This window comes from Rutidosis leptorrhynchoides, chromosome 3, assembly GCF_046630445.1.
Source record: "Rutidosis leptorrhynchoides isolate AG116_Rl617_1_P2 chromosome 3, CSIRO_AGI_Rlap_v1, whole genome shotgun sequence".
Lineage (NCBI taxonomy): Eukaryota > Viridiplantae > Streptophyta > Magnoliopsida > Asterales > Asteraceae > Rutidosis > Rutidosis leptorrhynchoides.
This window is the reverse complement of record NC_092335.1, coordinates 334,446,069-334,459,962: the sequence shown is the minus strand read 5'-3', so window position 1 is coordinate 334,459,962 and position 13,894 is coordinate 334,446,069.

Sequence of the window (13,894 nt, the reverse complement as noted above, 5' to 3'; positions counted from 1 at the left end):
CTTTAAGTTTTATTTTTATTTTGTACCTTTTTAATCATTTATTCGTAATATTTATATTTTTCGCTCATAATTAGTTTTAAGACTAGTATTTGCCGTAGTTTATTTTTATTTTTAGATTCTTAGGCTTTGCCGTAAAATCCCTTAAGTGCTATTTCTTTAGACTAAGATTTAGGTGCTTTAGAATTTTGCGACGCTATTTATAAATTTTAGTTTTTTTTAAGTTTCGACGCGCTACTCTATTTTTATTTTTCGACGCCTTATTTTTTTTCAACCTTTTATTTTTCGACGTTTTTCGACGCACTCTTTTTCTTTCTTATTTCTAGCCGCTCTAGTTTTTAGGACTTAGAATTTTCTCTACTTCTTCTCTAATAATTCAAAACGACAAATTATTTTAAGCGGTTAAATTGATAGACATCCAAAATTTTCTGGTTCGTAGTAATAGTTGGATTTGTTAGTGGCGAGTTGTGGGCTTCTGATTTAAAGGGTTCTGGCTACATGCTGCATCTATTGGCTATTCGAAACGTGGGTAAAATCTAAAAAGTCTATTAATTTGATAACTTATATAATTTTTATCTTTTATAACTAATAGGATATTCAGTGAATGCACCGAGCAAAACGTTCACCACCTTTTATACGTTCACCACCTGTAACTCGATCAAGACATTTAGCAAATATTGTCGCCGTTGATTTTTCTTTAGAATGGTCATCTAGTCGACCAAGTACTCCAATTCAAATTTCCGATAATCCATTTTTTAAACCCGACCTCACAATTGAGAATCCGGAGGATATTCAGGGACAATTCAGATATCCTGAACCATTAATCTTTCCTCCGGAACCACCAATCATTCAAACAGAGATTGTCGAGGAATAAACCATTAAATCAAAATCCTCTAGTGATTTAGATTCAACTAATTCAATCATGGAAAATCTGGAATGATTAAGTATGGAAGACCGAATGAGGGCTAAACGCACTGGCCAAGGTCATGCAATTACTCAACCAGACATTAATGCGCCAGATTATGAAATCAAAGGACAAATCCTACACATGGTAACTAATCAATGCCAATTTAGTGGTGCGCCGAAGGAAGATCCAAACGAACATCTTCGTACCTTTAATAGGATCTGTACTCTATTCAAAATCAGAGAAGTACAGGATGAACAGATCTATCTCATGTTATTTCCCTGTACTTTAAAGAGAGAAGCCAAAGATTGGTTGGAATTGTTACCTGAAGGGGCGATTGATACATGGGATGTCTTAGTTGAAAAATTTCTTAAACAATTCTTTCCGGCATCTAAATGAAATGTCCCGTTCATATTGATTATAAACGTTCCATATTAATTGATTTCGTTGCGAGGTTTTGACCTCTATATGAGACGTTTTTCAAAGACTGCATTCATTTTTAAAACAACCATAACCTTTATTTTATCAATAAAGGTTTTAAAAGCATTACGTAGATTATCAAATAATGATAATCTAAAATGTACTGTTTACACATGACCATTACATAATGGTTTACAATAGAAATATATTACATCGACATATGTTTCTTGAATGCAGTTTTTACACAATATCATACAAACATGGACTCCAAATCTTGTGCTTATTTTAGTATGCAACAGCGGAAGCTCTTAGTATTCACCTGAGAATAAACATGCTTTAAACGTCAACAAAAATGTTGGTGAGTTATATGTTTAACCTATATATATCAAATCGTAACAATAGACCACAAGATTTCATATTTCAATACACATCCCATACATAGAGATAAAAATCATTCATATGGTGAACACCTGGTAACCGACCTTAACAAGATGCATATATAAGAATATCCCCATCATTACGGGACACCCTTCAGGATATGATATAAATTTCGAAGTACTAAATCATCCGGTACTTTGGATGGGGTTTGTTAGGCCCAATAGATCTATCTTTAGGATTCACGTCAATTTGGGTGTCTATTCCCTAATTCTTAGATTACCATACTTAATAAAAAGGGGCATATTCAATTTCGATAATTCAACCATAGAATGTAGTTTCACGTACTTGTGTCTATTTTGTAAATCATTTATAAAACCTGCATGTATTCTCATCCCAAAAATATTAGATTTTAAAAGTGAGACTATAACTCACTTTCACAGATATTTCCTTCCTCGGAAATAATACTTAGCCACGGATCGATTCACGAACCTCAAGTTTTCTGGATAAAACTACTGGAATTGAGAAAAATGGATCTAGCTTCAAAGGATCCTTGGATGGCTTGAAAGTTCTTTAATTAGAAAGATAACCTACTGTAAATAACAAAGGTTCCTTGATCTTAGATGATTACTTGGAATGGATTAGAAAGCTTGGAAGTAGACTTGCAAACTTGGAAGTATTCTTGATTTTTATGAAACTATACTTATGGAATTTATGAAGAACACTTAGAACTTGAAGATGGAACTTGAGAGAGATCAATTAGATAAGAAAATTGAAGAATGAAAGTGTTTGTAGGTGTTTTTGATCGTTGGTATATGGATTAGATATAAAGGATATGTAATTTTGTTTTCATGTAAATAAGTCATGAATGATTACTAATATTTTTGTAATTTTATGAGATATTTCATGCTAGTTGCCAAATGATGGTTCCCACATGTGTTATGTGACTCACATGGGCTGCTAAGAGCTGATCATTGGAGTGTATATACCAATAGTACATACATCTAAAAGCTGTGTATTGTATGAGTACGAATACGGGTGCATACGAGTAGAATTGTTGATGAAACTGAACGAAAATGTAATTGTAAGCATTTTTGTTAAGTAGAAGTACTTTGATATGTGTCTTGAAGTCTTTCAAAAGTGTAAGAATACATATCAAAACACAACATGTATATACATTCTAATGGAGTCGTTAGGTCTTCGTTAGTCGTTACATGTAAGTGTTGTTTTGAAACCTTTAAGTTAACGATCTCATTTAATGTTGTTAACCCAATGTTTATTATATCAAATGAGATGTTAAATTATTATGTTATCATGATATTATGATGTATGAATATCTCTTAATATGATATATACATTAAAATATCGTTACAACGATAATCGTTACATATAAGTCTCGTTTCGTAATTCTTGAGTTAGTAGTCTTGTTTTTACATATGTAGTTCATTGTTAACACACTTAATGATATATTTAAATATAATTTTATCATGTTAAATATAGTGTATCAATATCTTAATATGATACATATGTATTTAGTAGACGTTATCATAACGATAATCGTTATATATATCATTTCGAGTTTCTTAACTTAGTAATCTCATTTCTTATGTATATCGCACATTGTTAATATACTTAGTGAGATACTTACTCATCATAATCTCATGTCAACCATATATATATATATATATATATATGTCTATATATACCACAACATGTAGTTTTTACAAATTTGTAATGTTCGTGAATCGCCGGTCAACTTGGGTGATCAATTGTCTATATGAAACTTATTTCATTTAATCAAGTCTTAACAAGTTTGATTGCTTAACACGTTGGAAACATTTAGTCATGTAAATATCAATCTCAATTAATATATATAAACATGGAAAAGTTTGGTTCACTACACTAAAGCCGTGAAACTTCAAGGAGAAATTGTTACGTTCACACAAAAGACAAATGAAACTCTATATGAGGCGTGGACAAGATTTGGAAAGTTGTTAAGAGGATGTCCACAACATTGTTTAGATACTTATCAAATAGTACAAATATTCTACCAAGGATGCAACATTACTACAAGAAAAGACATCGATATAGCAGCTGGTGGTTCCATTATGAAGAAAACCGCAATTGAAGCTTACAAAATTATTGATAACACTGCTTCCCACTCACATGAGTGGCACCAAGAAAAAGATATTGTTAGATCATCTAAAGCGGCTAGAGCCGATTCTAGCCATGACTTTGATTCCATTTCTGTAAAAATAGATGCTGTCGAGAGACGAATGGAAAAGATGACTAAAGATATTCACTCAATACGAATTAGTTGTGAGCAGTGTGGAGGACCACATTTGACAAAAGATTGTCTCAGTATTGAACAAACAATGGAACAAAGAGAGAATGTTTCATACATGAACCAAAGGCCTGGAAATAATTATCAGAATAATTATCAACCACCAAGACCAATCTACAATCAAATCCAGAATTATAACCGAAATGTTCCATACAACAACCAACAAGGTCCTAGCAATCAAGAAGTATCCAATAATCCTTACAATCAGCAAATACCTATTTTTCAAAATAAACCACCACAAACCGATGATAAAAAGCTAAATGTAGAAGATATGATGTCGAAGCTAGTTGAATCTCAAACTCAAATTTTCACATCTCAGAAACAAACTAATGAACAAAATGCTCAAGCATTTAGAAATCAACAAGCTTCTATTCAAAATTTGGAACAAGAAGTAAGCAACCTAGCAAGGTTGATAGGTGAAAGAAAACCGGAAAGTCTACCTAGCGATACAAATGCTAACCCCCAGAATGAAACAGCTAAAGCCATTACCACAAGAAGTGGTATTACACTTAAACCACCTGAAATACCTGTAATTTCTGATGATGCTATTCCTACTCCACAAGAACCACAATCTGAACAAGATAAGAAAACAGAACCGATAGTTGAAAAGGTTAATGAAGATAATACAGTTAAGGCAAAACCTTATGTTAAACCATATCAACCACCACTTCCTTACCCGAGTAAAATGAGAAAAGAAAGACTTGAAGCCGAACAATCCAAATTTTTGGATATGTTTAAACAAATAAATGTCAATCTTCCTTTCATTGATGTAATTTCAGGAATGCCAAGATATGCTAAATTCTTGAAAGATCTAATCACAAATAGAATGAAAATGGAAGAACTCTCGGCTGTTACTATGAATGCTAATTGTTCTGCAGTGCTGTTGAATAAGATACCAGAAAAACTCTCTGATCCAGGAAGTTTCACAATTTCATGTTTTCTGGGTAGTCTTAGTTCAATAGAAGCATTGGCAGATTTAGGTGCTAGTATAAATTTAATGCCATATTCATTATACACTAAACTAGACCTTGGAGAATTGAAACCAACAAGAATAAGTATACAACTAGCCGATTGATCAGTAAAATATCCTAGAGGGATAATGGAGAACATGCTAGTTAAAGTTGGTACTTTAGTATTTCCAGTAGATTTTGTTATTCTAGACATGGAAGAAGATTCTCGAGTTCCTCTAATATTTGGAAGACCATTCTTAAACACGGCTAAATCAAAAATAGACGTGTTCGTGATGGAATTCAATATAACAACAAGTATATAATGTTAACTTGATCATAAATCCCATTCATGTAAAGTTATAACAAGCGGAAGCAATATGATTAATGAAAACAAGTTTATATGTTAAACCATTTAAATTGAATTCCATATTGTTATCAAGTCCTGAAATAATGCTTACATATAACAACAAAGGAAGTAAGATTGTACCTCCTCAAGCTAGTTGAGGGTTGTTATCAAGGTTGCAAGATGATGATGAAGATGATGAAGAATGGAGCCTCTAACTTGAAGCCTCAAGCAAGTAATACCCCAAGCCTTTAATACCAAACCTTTGTACTTTAGTTAGGATTTATTAACACTTGATTGGAGCTTGCAAAAACTGAATTTTGATCTCCCTTTCCCCTCCAAACAGTCACGGCCAGACAGCAAAGAAAAATGGCTGTGTGCAGTTTTTTTTTATTACTTTTTATGTGTATTTGCAAGTGTTACATCTCTCCAACAAGCCCTTGGTAAATATGCTTGTGGAGAATGGGAAAATGCTTTGACCAAGAAGGAATCCTAGCATGTGTGCTTGAGTCCCAATGCCACTTCCAAAGATATAAATAAAATGGTTTTATAAAATTTGATTTTATAAAATTGAATTTTATAAAAGTCATTTTATAAATTTACATTTTATTTGTTATGTATACATTTTTATAAAACCTATTTTATAAAATGTAACATAACTTGGTTAATTATTTAACCTATAAATAATTAAATCCATTTCATATAAATTATTCCATAATTTATATATATATATACACATCAAGTAATATTTCAGAAAACCATTTTTATTAAGGTTCAAGTGTCGCGTATCTAATCAACGAACCAATCGCCGAGATCAAATACAAATAAGGTGTCGGTAAGCTTGTTATTGGGTATGACCCGACTTGGATCAAAACATATTAGCCACGTTAATTGAATATGTCTCTCGGGCACACGAAATACCTTCAATCTCCCACTTGCACGAGAAACATAAGAAATTAATGCAAGTGACGGATACCACCTAACGACTGTCCATCACCCCCAATATGTTATGACTTTGTGCCATTCAATAACATCATCCTTTTCGAGTTCCCATCTCGAATATGAATAGGTGAATCTTTCATTATTTCCTTTCGTCCTAGATGTCATGTTAAATCCAAGAGACACAGATTGATCACTCTCTTCTAGATTTAACTTTATCAGGCCTTAGACATCTGACTCTCAACAAATAAGAGGGACAAATTCCATCTTGACTACATACGTCCTAAATATATACCTTACATCATACCTGAGCTCTTCCTTATGAACTACCATATTTTCAGAATAGCGAAGGAAAGAATCAAGGCACAATACTTGGAAAATATCCGAACCCAATATGTATCTCATGTCAGAGGATACAATGATATTCGCCTTTACTCAAGATTACATGTGATCAACCACAAAGGCTCCATTCTGTAACTCTTGAGGGCGGGTCTTCCAATATTTGTATCCCACAAATATCTATGAACCTTGGTTGCAACTTTGTCCCACATTCAGCCCGTGAATGTATACCATTCCAAGTTCATAATAGTGTAAACCTCACACTTGTTCCCACAAATGCGATCGACTACGGAATTTAGAATAATTACTTATTCATGGATAAAATATGCAAAATAGGAACTTGACTCAAAATAAATTAATACCATAATTATATTAATGAGTTTGAACAATTTCGTTCAAATACAATACTTAAAGCAGATCATGACCAATCACTAGAATATTGAAGCCCTAATGCACAAACATGTCCAGTATGTTTTGCTCCATGTAAGAGCTTTGTGAGAGGATCCGCTATATTAAGATCTGTGTGAACTTTGCGAATACATATCTTTCCCTTTTCAACTTCATCCCTTATGTAGTTGAATCTCCGCTCAATGTGACGGGTCTTTTGGTGAGCACGAGGTTCTTTGATTTGAGCAATCGTACCCTCGTTGTCACAAAAGATCTCAAGAGGGTCCTGAATGGAAGGGACTACTCCTAAGTCATCGATGAATTTCTTCATCCATGCAGCTTCCTGAGCTGCCAATGATGTGGCGATGTACTCCGACTCTGTAGTGGATAAAGCAACAACATCCTATTTTGAACTCTTCCAAGAGACCGCACCTCCATTTAACTTGAAGACATAACCTAATTGTGATCGAGAATCATCTCGATCAGTTTGGAAACTCGCATCTACGTAACCTTTTACAGCGAGTTCCTCCTCACCAGACCCATATATCAGAAACATATCCTTAGTCCTCCTAAGGTATTTCAATATACTTTTGACAGCAATCCAATGACTGTTTCCTGGGTTATTCTGGTATCTACTTGTCAGTCTAAGAGCGCATGACACATTCGGTCTAGTGCATATCATTGCATACATGATTGACCCAATGGCAGACGCATATGGGACATTCTTCATTCTCTCCTGTTCATCTTTCGTGGTGGGGCACTGAGATGAAATGAGAAGTGTTCCCTTTTGAATAGGTACCAAACCTTTCTTAGAGTTCTCCATCTTGAACCTTTTCAAGATCCTTTCAATGTATACACTTTGATTCAAACCTATCAGTTTCTTGGATCTATCCCTGTAGATCCCAATCCCCAAAACGTATTGTGCTTCTCCAAGATCCTTAATAGAGAAGCATTTACTTAGCCAAGTTTTAAAACCTTCTATTGCCGGAATATCATTTCCAAATAACAATATATCATCCACATATAGTACAAGGAACATGATAGTGCTCCCACTAGCTTTCTTGTATACACAAGCTTCATCACCATTTTTGATGAAGCCAAATTTCTTGGCCTCCTCATTAAAACGATGATTCCACATTCTAGATGCTTATTTTAATCCGTAGATTGAATTCTTAACTTGCATACCTTTTAAGGATATTTCAGATCCACAAAACCTTCAGGCTGAACCATATAGACATCTTCCTCAAGATGTCCATTTAGGAAAGCGGTTTTGACATCCATCTGCCATATTTCATAATCATAATGAGCAGCAATGGCAAGTTATATCCTAATAGACTTTAGCATTGCCACAGGCAAAAAAGTTTCATCATAGTCAACCCCTTGAGTTTGAGTGAAACCTTTTGCTACAAGTCTAGCTTTATATGTATCCAAGTTTCCATGTATGTCGGTTTTCATTTTGAAAAGCCATTTACAATCAACTAGCCTAGAGCCAGGAGGTTGCGCAACAAGTTCCCAAACTTGGTTGTCATACATGGATTGCATCTCAGCGTTCATGGCTTCCTGCCATTTATCTTTATCAATCCTTGATAAAGCATCTTGGTAGTTGGTTAGTTCATCCAAATCAACCACATAGCAACCATCCATGAGAAACCCATATCTCTCAGGAGGATTACTAATCCTACCAGATCTGCGAACGTCTTGTGTATTTTGATCATCCATTTGATCATTCTCAACATTTTCATGTTGAGTGCTAGTGTCAACCAATCATGTATCATCCAATTGATCTTGAACCTCCTCAAGATATATATTCCTTTCACTATTACCTTCCATTAGGAACTTAGTTTCAAGGAATTCAGCCTTCCGAGCAACAAATACATTCTGCTCGGATGGATCATAGAAATAATATCCCATATCATCCTTGGGATATCCTATGAAGATACACTTCGTAGATTGAGCATTCAACTTATTAGGGACGTAACACTTAGGATAAGCTTCACATCCCCATACCTTTAAGTATGATAGAGATGGAGGTTTTCCAAACCACATCTCATGAGGAGTTCGTTCCACTTTCTTGGTTGGGGCCATATTTAAAATACGAGCCGCAGAGCATAGACAGTAACCCCAAAATGATAGAGGTAACGAGCTTCTTGCCATCATAGATCAAACCATATCCATTAGGGTTCGGTTCCTCCTTTCGGAAACTCCATTTAGTTGGGGTGTTCCAGGAGGAGTGAGCTGCGAGATAATCCCACAACTTTTAAGATGATCTTGGAAAGCATCGCTTAGGTATTCACCTCCTCTATCGGTACGAAGTACCTTGATTGTCTTGTTGAGTTGATTTTGTACTTCGTTTTGATATTCTTTGAACGCTTCAAAAGTTTCGTCCTTGTGCCTTAATAAATAGACATATCCGAAACGACTAAAGTCGTCAATGAAAGTAACGAAGTACCTTTCACCATTCCTATTTATGGGCTTAAAGGGTCCACATACATCCGAATGTATTAATCCCAATAAGTCCTTAGCCCTTTAATAGGTCCCTTTGAAAGGTGCTTTAGTCATTTTGCCTTGTAAACAAGATTCACATACATCAAACGAGTCTAGTTCATTTGATTTCAAAAGGCCATTCTTTTGAAGTGTATGCATTCGATTCTTCTTTATGTGACCAAGGCGACAATGCCATAAGTAGGAATCACTCAAATCCCTTTTGAGTTTCTTGGTGTTTGCATGGTATATTGAGCTATTGTATAATGTGTCATCATGAACCAATTCATAAATACCATTCGAAGGTGAAGCCTTAAAATAGAACACATTATCTAAAGAAACATGGATATCATCATTAATGAAATTAAGATTAAAACCATATTGTTTCAAATGGGATACAGAAATAATGTTTCGAGATAAATCGGGTGCATACAAAATATTTTTCAAAATAAGTTCCAAACCACTTGGAAGCTTTAGAATAAAGTCTCCTTGAGCTACTACGTGCACCTTAGCTCCATTACCCATGTAGAGACTTGATGTTCCCGCTTCTTGTTTACTTCTTTTGAACCCCTGCATAGAATTGGAAATATGAGTTCCACATCCTGTGTCTAATACCCATGTATTAGAAGAAGTAATACTAAGCTCAATATATACCATATATACATTACCTGAGGTTTGCCCTGCATCCCTCTTTTCCTTCAACTCCTTAAGGTAGACCGGACAGTTGCATTTCCAGTGACCCATTTCACCGCAACCGAAGCACGGATCTTCCTTGGAGTTAGCTTTAGCGGCAACCTTTTGCTTCTTGTTGTTGTTGGTTGGGGTAACCATCTTCCCCTTTCCCTTGCCCTTGCCCTGGTAGGAGGGTCCTTTCCTCTTAGCCACCTTCGGCTTAGAAGTGTTATTGTTTTTGGACCTGCCTTCATTGATCATAAACATTGGTGAAGCCCTTTTACCCATGCTCGCTTCGACCATCTTTAGCATGGCATGTAATTCGCCAATGCTCTTATCCCATCCATTCATGTTGTAATTCATTACAAATGTGTCAAACCTCTTTGACAAGGAATTAAGGATAAGATCCGTGGCTAATTCATTAGACACGTTGCAGTTTAGATGATTCGCTCAATCAATTAGGCTTTTCAACTTTAGGACATAAGATGAAACAGATTGGGAGTCGTCCATCCGACATGCATGAAGCGCTCGAACCGTTTCAAAGTGCTCGACACGAGCTTGTTGAAGGAACATCTCCTTTAACTGAGTGATCATGTCATATGCACTATGATGTTCGAAGTCCTTTTGGAGTTCTGGTATCATAGTCCCAAGCATGAGGCAAGAAACTTGCAACGAATCAGTGCAATATTTCTCCCAATAAGCCATGCCTTCCGTATCATCCTCGTCCAGTTGATCGGGAATGGGGTCTTCCAACATATACGCCCTATCCTCTAGTTTGAGAACAATTCTTAGATTGCGGAACCAATCCATGAAGTTCGTATGGTTGAGTTTTTCCTTTTCGAGGATTGAGCTCAACGATAGGTTGTTAAAGTTGATAGGTGCGTTAGGAATGTTGTTGTTATTTGCGGCCATCTACAAAATTTAACAAAGTTGTTTAAGTATTAATTTTAATTTAACAATCAATACCCTTTAAATCCAATTGATATATATTAAAATTTTAGAATCCAACGGTAAACCAAATTTCGGTTAGGTGACCTTTATCCCGTCATTTGATTTAGCTAGGTAGTCATTATTTGATAATCGCAATCCTTTTGCAACTTCTAAGTTATGGGATCATGCAATCCTTTTGCATGGCATATTATCCCATCAACGCCTATTTGTTCATCATGCTTCGGTGACCCTAAGTTCATGATTTCCAAATCAAGTTGTCCTACTTGTATTGACATGTAAACTTAACATACAAGTGGTTAGGTGACCTTTATCCCACAAGTGTGCGACATTTACCTTAATAATATTATTTTGCTCATAACGGTTAGGTGACCTTTATCCCATTATAAGTTCCCTAATACGTCTAAGTGTCATACAATAGGATGGCGTTTAAACTTGTTAACCAGTGTGTAAAGGGTTTTAAGTTTCCTTTAATTCTAGTTTGAGAAAACTTTTATACCATACACCAACATGCATTTAGTGTATGGTTCATTTGAAATCCATTTTCATGTCATGTAATAAATATAATTTTACTACTTTGATAATAAACCTTTTATTATGTTTTAATAACCAATTATTAAAATCCATTTAGCCATTTTTAATTTAACCAATTAAATTATAATTTTTTCTTTGCATGTTGTTAATTATGTGTAATTTAACCAATTAAATTATCATATTGCTTGTTGTTAATTTGTGATTTACTTGTAGCAACCAAACATACAAACTATAATCAAGCAAATAAACAACCACACATGCAAAATAATTATGTTCACAATCAAGCCAATTTGGTGGACATTTGTTTAGCCGAAAACAAATGCCACCGGTTAAGGGTTATAACACAAAGTAGGAGATTTTAAATCTCCCACTTAATCTTGCATCCAAATGCACCTTCTTGTGTTCTTCAAGTCTTCTTTATCTTCATCATTTTACAAAATATATCCTAATACATTTTGTCTAAAAAAAATAAAATTACAACCTAATCTATTTTACATACCAAATATAAAATAAATTACATAACAAGTGAATAAATATTTACAAGCCAAATTGAATGAATATTACAACCACATGAATGAATTAATATTACATACCAAATGAATAATAATAAATCAACCATGCAAGCAACCATTCAAACACAAGGTCTAGGCTTGATTGTGAACTTCAACATACAACAAATATGAACCAAATGGCCAACCCAAAACCACTTTGGAACCCTCTAAAATTTGGCCTATATCTCATACCCACCCAAACCCGAACATTTTTACATTCTACTTTCATGCATGTTAATAGAATGCAAAGTTGGTGGGTTTTAAAGACCATATATAAGAAGCATATTTCATAGACTTCGGCTCTAGATACCATTGATTGAATTCAATATAACAACAAGTATATAATGTTAACTTGATCATAAATCCCATTCATGTAAAGTTATAACAAGCGGAAGCAATATGATTAATGAAAACAAGTTTATATGTTAAACCATTTAAATTGAATTCCATATTGTTATCAAGTCTTGAAATAATGCTTACATATAACAACAAAGGAAGTAAGATTGTACCTCCTCAAGCTAGTTGAGGGTTGTTATCAAGGTTGCAAGATGATGATGAAGATGATGAAGAATGGAACCTCTAACTTGAAGCCTCAAGCAAGTAATACCCCAAGCATTTAATACCAAACCTTTGTACTTTAGTTAGGATTTATTAACACTTGATTGGAGCTTGCAAAAACTGAATTTTGATCTCCCTTTCCCCTCCAAACAGTCACGGCCAGACAGCAAAGAAAAATGGCTGTGTGCAGTTTTTTTTTTATTACTTTTTATGTGTATTTGCAAGTGTTACATCTCTCCAACAAGCCCTTGGTAAATATGCTTGTGGAGAATGGGAAAATGCTTTGACCACGAAGGAATCCTAGCATGTGTGCTTGAGTCCCAATGCCACTTCCAAAGATATAAATAAAATGGTTTTATAAAATTTGATTTTATAAAATTGAATTTTATAAAAGTCATTTTATAAATTTACATTTTATTTGTTATGTATACATTTTTATAAAACCTATTTTATAAAATGTAACATAACTTGGTTAATTATTTAACCTATAAATAATTAAATCCATTTCATATAAATTATTCCATAATTTATATATATATATATATATATATATATATATATATATATATACACATCAAGTAATATTTCAGAAAACCATTTTTCTTAAGGTTCAAGTGTCGCGTATCTAATCAACGAACCAATCGCCGAGATCAAATACAATAAAGGTGTCGGTAAGCTTTTTATTGGGTATGACCCGACTTGGATCAAAACATATTAGCCACGTTAATTTAATATGTCTCTCGGGCACAAGAAATACCTTCAGTTCGGTAAGAAACTGACCCCAAGTATAGAGGACGAGAGTGTTACCTTTTCAGTGGATAGTGTAGTGACCCGAACTTTTCCATGTTTATATATATTAATTGAGATTGATATTTATATGATTAAATGTTTCCAACATGTTAAGAAATCAAACTTGTTAAGACTTGATTAATTGAAATATGTTTCATATAGACAATTGACCACCCAAGTTGACCGGTGATTCACGAACGTTAAAACTTGTAAAAACTATATGATGACATATATATGGATATATATATATAGTTAACATGATACTATGATAAGTAAACATATCATTAAGTATATTAACAGTGAACTACATATGTAAAAACAAGACTACTAACTTAATGATTTTTAAACGAGACATATATGTAA